Source organism: Piliocolobus tephrosceles, chromosome X (assembly GCF_002776525.5).
Source record: "Piliocolobus tephrosceles isolate RC106 chromosome X, ASM277652v3, whole genome shotgun sequence".
Taxonomy (NCBI): domain Eukaryota; kingdom Metazoa; phylum Chordata; class Mammalia; order Primates; family Cercopithecidae; genus Piliocolobus; species Piliocolobus tephrosceles.
This window is the reverse complement of record NC_045455.1, coordinates 64,139,920-64,146,296: the sequence shown is the minus strand read 5'-3', so window position 1 is coordinate 64,146,296 and position 6,377 is coordinate 64,139,920.

The following is a 6,377-nucleotide window of genomic DNA, read 5'->3' as shown; positions in this document are numbered from 1 at the left end:
CTGAAAATTCAGGAAAGGAGACAGGAAGCTAAGGTAACCCTAGCAATCAGCTTCTCATTTGAACTGCTACAGAAGCATTTGCCCGAAAAAATTCACTTCCCAGCCTCTTTCCCACTGGACATGGTGTATCAGCCTGCAGTGACTGCCTGCAGGAAATCTCCCTGCTGGGAAGGTTGAAGGACTCAGGGATTCAGACTCCTGGGTTTACTGCAGTGCAGTTACACAATGGAAATTTTAGCTCCAGATTCATCAGCTACCGCCTGTTTGAAATTTACATATATATATATTATAAACATAAATTACATAAGATATAATTCACATGTGATAAAACTTGCCAGTTTTAAGTGCGCAATTCAATGAGTTTTGACAAGTGTAGAGTCGTGTAAAGGCTACCACAATTAGGAAATAAAACACTTTCATCCTCCGTGAAATGTTCTCTTGTGTGTTTTTTTTTTTTATAGTCAACTCCTACCCCCACACTCCAGCCTCCGGCCACCACTGATCCGTTTCCCATACCTACGGTTTGCTTTTTCCCCAAAGTCAGAGACAGGGAATTATATAGTGAATAGGCTTTTGAATCTGCCTTCTTCAACAAGGGAATTAGTCGGTTCAAATTACCCCAGAGGGAACTGGACATTACCAGTGCTCTTGGGGTTCCCTGCATTGTTTATTATCTTTCCTGGGGTTGGGTAGGGGATTATGGAGAGCTGTGGTGACCTACTGCCCTTATAAGTGTTCCCGAGTGGCCTGTAGGGCCATGGGAGGGGTCTAAATCTGTGCACCAATCAAACTTACCAGGCAGCGCTCCCAAAGCATGAGGTTTTCTTGTTACCGGGCTTGTTGAAGGTTTGTTCTCCAGTCTTCACTCCTGTACCACAAGCATCCCTACCCAGGTGAGACAGGATATTAATTAACATTGCATAGAGTCGTTATGAGCACAGGATTCAGAGTCATGCAAAATGGATTTGACTCTTGGTCCTACTACTTGCATGTGGTATGGTTTTGGAAAGGTGCCTTAACTTTTGTGAGACTCAGTGTCTTTTTCTGTAAGATGGAATAAAACTGGGGCCAGGCGCAGTGGCTCACACCTGTAATCCCAGCACTTTGGGACACCGAGGCAGGCAGATCACAAGGTCGGGAGATCAAGACCATCCTGGCTAACATGGTGAAACCCCGTCTGTACTAAAAATACAAAAAATTAGCTGGATGTGGTGGTGGGCGCCTGTAGTCCCAGCTACTCGGGAGGCTGAGGCAGGAGAATGGCGTGGACCCAGGAGGTGGAGCTTGCAGTGAGCCAAGATCACGCCACTGCACTCCAGCCTGGGCAACAGAGTGAGACTCCGTCTCAAAAAAAAAAAAAAAAAAAAAAAAAAAAAAAAGATGGAATAAAACCACCTACCTCACAGTCCTGTTGGGTAAATTAAATGATATTAAGTATACAAAGTGTCTAGGAAAGTCCTTGGCCCATGTTCTGCCCTTTATGATGAGTTTTTAATCTCTGTTTTTCATTTTGAATTTTAGGTTCAGAATAGGCATTGGGTTGACAAGATATAAAGCTAACTGGGATTCAAGTTTACATTTCCCCTTATAATGGCTGTTGCAACTAGTGACTTTTTGAAGCAGGGGCCATTTTGGCATGAAAGAGTTCCAAAGGCTAGAATGTCCTCTCTTGGTCCTCAACTCCAAGATTGATCCTCAGAGCTGATATTTTCTATGCTTTGACTCCAAAAGATTGACCAATGTGAGCAGCAGAAACAAAGCCTGTTTCCCATTTCTTTTGGGCCACTGACAACCTAAACGAAGACTGGCTGTCACGAAGCCCTATGGATAAGACTCAAATAAATGCCTATGTTTTTCTACTCGCTTTGCTGTAGTCCACACGGGTATTGGCCTTTTCAGAACATGCATGGGTACTTACTTTGTATTCCACTTTTAGTAAAATATATTTACCTCTTAAGGTTTATTTATATTGCCAATCTAAAGGGTCTATTTTTCTCCCCTTCTTGTTCATGAACCACTGAACGAGAGAGCTTCATCCTCTGTCCTGTGACTGTGTGCGCTGCCTTCAGGATGACATTGGGAGGTTCTGTGCCTGAGCCTTCAGTCATCTCAAACAGATGTCATGCTATGGGAGGGTGATTAGCCTCCTGTGCTCCAGAATGTTCCGGAACAACAAAAGAGTAAATTGTGACACATCAGAAAATAAAAGGCAGGCACATTTCTAAGGCATGCTTTTAGTCAGTGGAACAGACCAGCTGGCCTGGCTCTTGGGTAAGAGATGCTATTTGAGCTGTCAGTTCAGTTGCCAGGCCCCACATCTGTAGCTCGGGATGCACCCACTTGTCTCTGAGATCTGCATATGTTCCTGGAACTTATTCAGGGGGAATAGCCCTTGGAATCAAGGTCCAGTAGGGAAAGATGGCCTTCAGTCTGTCCAAAGGGGAGATTTCTTGGGTGGCACCCTGAACCTCTTGGAGCCAAAAGTTCTGCTGTAGAAGGGTTTCTCAGACCTCAGCTGCTCCGAGGACCATTAAGGAAAGACCTATGGTATGTATGAGGACTTCCAAGGGGTTTTTCTAGAGCTCAGTGTATGTGGAGGGTGGCAGAGGATGGGTATGAAAGAATGAATAGGGCCCAGGGTTTATATACCATCAAAGGAATTTGATTTCTGTACCTCCATCCATCACATTTATAGTAACTTCAACTTTCTCAAGTCTTCTCTTTTTCCCCCAGCTTTATTGAGGTAAAATTGACAAACAAAAATTGTATATATTCAAGGTATACAACATGATGCTTTGATATATGTATTCATTGTTAAATAATTGACATCATTAAGTGAATTAACATATCAGTTGCCTCACATAGTTAACCAAATCTCTTCTCTTTTTAGATTCTGCCAACTCATGTGTTCTTTTTGGTTGTGACCAACAATATTTTTATATCAATATTGCCTGTGATTTTCTCTTTCACCTTGGTGGCTGTTGTCAGGGTTCAGTGTAAGAACAGAAACAACATCTTTTAACTGGAGCTGCTAACTGCTCTATTAGATAAATCTCATGGTCTCAGTGACTTGGCATAAGTGGTTTTTTTTTTCTCCCTCACTTCAGTGACCACTGCTCTCATCATTTTGTCCTTGGTCATTGCTTCTTTTAGCATCTCTTTCATCCCAACACCCTTTTCCCCCCTCATCCCCCAGTTGTGGTTTTGTCTGGTGCTGCCACAATGGGAGAGAGCTTCTCTTCCAAGATGATTCTCTTCCAAGCAGTGAGTCAGGGACCCAGGCTAGTTCCATCTCGTGTTATCACCATCTCCACATGTAGCTTCCAAGGTCACTGTGCTCATTTGCATCAAACAGCTAGAAAGGAAAAGAATGGTGAAGAAGCCTATGTGAGAGGTTGGTTTAGGTTTGACCTGAAAGGTTCATTTCTGTTCACAATCCGTTAGCATAGGGTCATGCCTAGCTGTAAGGAAGGCTGGGAAACATATAGTTGATGGGTACACAGGAGAAAAGAAAATAGGTTGGTGAACAGCCAGCCAGTCTGCCTTACCACTGTAGGTATTGCAAGAAGAAAAGGATTTAATACAGAGAACCCAGTGCTTACAAAATCACTGGAAAGGCTGAAGGTGCAGGGCAACTAGGGGCTGCAATTTAACAATTGGTTTTGAGGTCACTCCATTACCTACAACCTAGAAATCAAGAAACTGCATCTGCTGCTACTATTGGTGTGTCATCCCCACATCCCCCACACTGGACCAGATGATGGAGTATGGACTCTATCTGTCACAAGCACTCATCTCTGCTGGTGCTCACCTATCCACCCCACTCCCTTCCACAGTAAGCCTTCCACCTTTCAAATCGAATGTAAGTGGATCTCACGGACTGAATCTAAAATCACCCTGAACTGTATCTACAGAGGAGCCTGGGAAATGTAGTTTTAATCTTCTTCCTCTGTGACATAGTGAAAATGAGAGGAAACGTTGAAAATTGATGCCAGTGCCAATAGACAATACCTGGCACAACAACTTCATTCAGTAACCCCTGTTTTCATCATTGCTGCTGCTTGGTGATTGCTCTTTTTGCACCTACTGTATCCCCTGGTCATTTGTCACTATTTTATTTTATAACGCTCATAGTCCAGTGGTAGCTTAGCTTGATACCACCATAATAGGGGAGACTTTCTCCTCCAACAGTGAACTTTTCAAACAAACTTTTTTTTTTTTGAGATGGATTCTTGCTCTGTCACCTAGGCTGAAGTGCAGTGGTGTGACCTCGGCTCATGGCAACTTCCACCTCCAAGGTTCAAACAATTCTCCTGCCTTAGCCTCCCGAGTAGCTGGGATTGCAGCCATGTGCCACAATACCTGGCTAATTTTTTTATTTTTATTTTTAGGTGAGATTGGGTTTCGTCATGTTGGCCAGGCTGGTCTTGAACTTCTGACCTCAGGCGATCCCCCCACCTTGGCCTCCTGGGTACAGTGGCTCATGCTGGGATTGTAGGTATGAGCCACTGCACCTGGCCCCAAACGAACTTTTGAAGAAGAGCTGGGCTTTAAAATTTATAGCCCCTACACCAGACTTCATCAGAGTCACATCGCACCACATGGCGAATTTCTCTCTGGTGACCCATTAGTGTCCTAGGAGAGCTTCAGGCCCCTCAATTCTTTTTTGTCTCTGGGTAAGAATCTCTTCTGTTTCCGGGTAGAACTGAAGTGGTGGTGTCGTCTGGGGCAATACCCAAGGTTTGTTGTCTCATACCGAGGAAATCGAGGATGTGGACACACAAGAAGTGAGGTTAAGAGTGGAGATGTAATAGGTGAAAGAAAGAAAAGCTCTCTCCTGCAGAGACAGTGGTCCCAAGCAGGTTTTCCACTTCTGAAGTGAAAGGCAATGGATTCTATAGATGAGCTTGAGGAGGCAGTGTCTGATTTACGTAGGGCATGAAAGACTGGTTGGACCAGGTGTGCCGTTTGCATAGGGTGTGGAAAGCTGGCCTAATCTTTTATTATGCAGATGGGTTCTCTACCTGGCCAGCACCATGTTGCCTGTTTCTTTACTGTGCACGTGGTGACAAAGAAAAGGAAGATGGAGCCTCCATGTTGAACATACCTGGCCCTCAGGTAGTCCTTTTCTATTGGCGCAGCTGCCGGCATTCCCCCGTGCAAGCTTCCAGCTTGCTTATCTATGTCTACAGCTCGGTTTTTCAGGCTGCTCTTTGTTAGAAAAGAAATGATTTTGGGTTGCTTTTCTTGTTAAAAGGAAAATTCTGCCAAGGGCTCTTTTATCTTCACTATCTGCCTAAATAATTTCTCTCTATCTCCTGTATCAGAACCACCCAGAAGCTTCCAGAATTTGGAATATCCCATACTCCCTATTTTCCCCTGTTCATCATCCCTGAAATACTGGCTGAAGTTTTCCCCAGGAAGAATTATGGGGTTATTTGGCCAACAGGCTACTGCTCTTGGGAGGTGACAGTGCAGAGGGGGACCACCCTGGGGCCTTCCACAGTCCCTCATCTCCACCTGAAGAGCATCCTGATGAGTTGTGGTAGTGTTTTGATTCTTTCAAATGATACCACGCAGTGTATCAGAATCAGAATGATTCTGGGTGGGGCTGCACCACTCTGAGTTTTACAGCCCCACTGAGATGATCTGTTGCTTGCTGGAGCCTGGGTGGCAGATTTTCTAGCAGGATCTGAGAAGTCAATGAGTGAAGGCAGAACTGCCCTGGAGAGGAGGAATTCTGGCAGCATAAGCTCAGGGAATTAGTTTGGGAAAGAAAGTTTGTAATAACAGTGTTCTAGTTCCTGCTGAATAAAACATTCAGAGAGCTTTTCTTCTCCCAGCAGAAAAATAAAATACTCCGGAGGCAATAGGATGGTTGTTCTTTTTAAATGTTGTTTTTCATAAAACTCAGATGGTTGCAGTCATCTGACCATGACACTGTTCTCCCTCCTGCTCCTGCACTGGGCATCTTGTGGGTATGTGTGAGACAACATGTCCTGGGGCTGTATCATGGTTCTGTCATTTAAGCAGATGGAGAAACAGCCATTTAAACGAATAGGGCATGAGCCCAGAGAAGGTATAACCAGCTGCAAACAGACCAGTAACTATGGTTGTTACACATCTGGTAGGTAGTTCTATAGCGAAGCAGCTAATGGGACTGGTATTTAAATGGCCATTAGTAGACTCCGACTCTGTGCACCCAATCAAGAAGTACCCTGGAAGCTCTCTCTCAGTGCCGCTCTGCTGTCATTTGGCTGCAGATTGGGCCAGCAGCAGAGCTCTGGTCTGCATGGCTGTCATCATTGCTGACAGGGAGAAACTTCGTTTTTGTCGAACTGAAATAGGGGATTCTGGAGTGGACCCCCCACATCCTT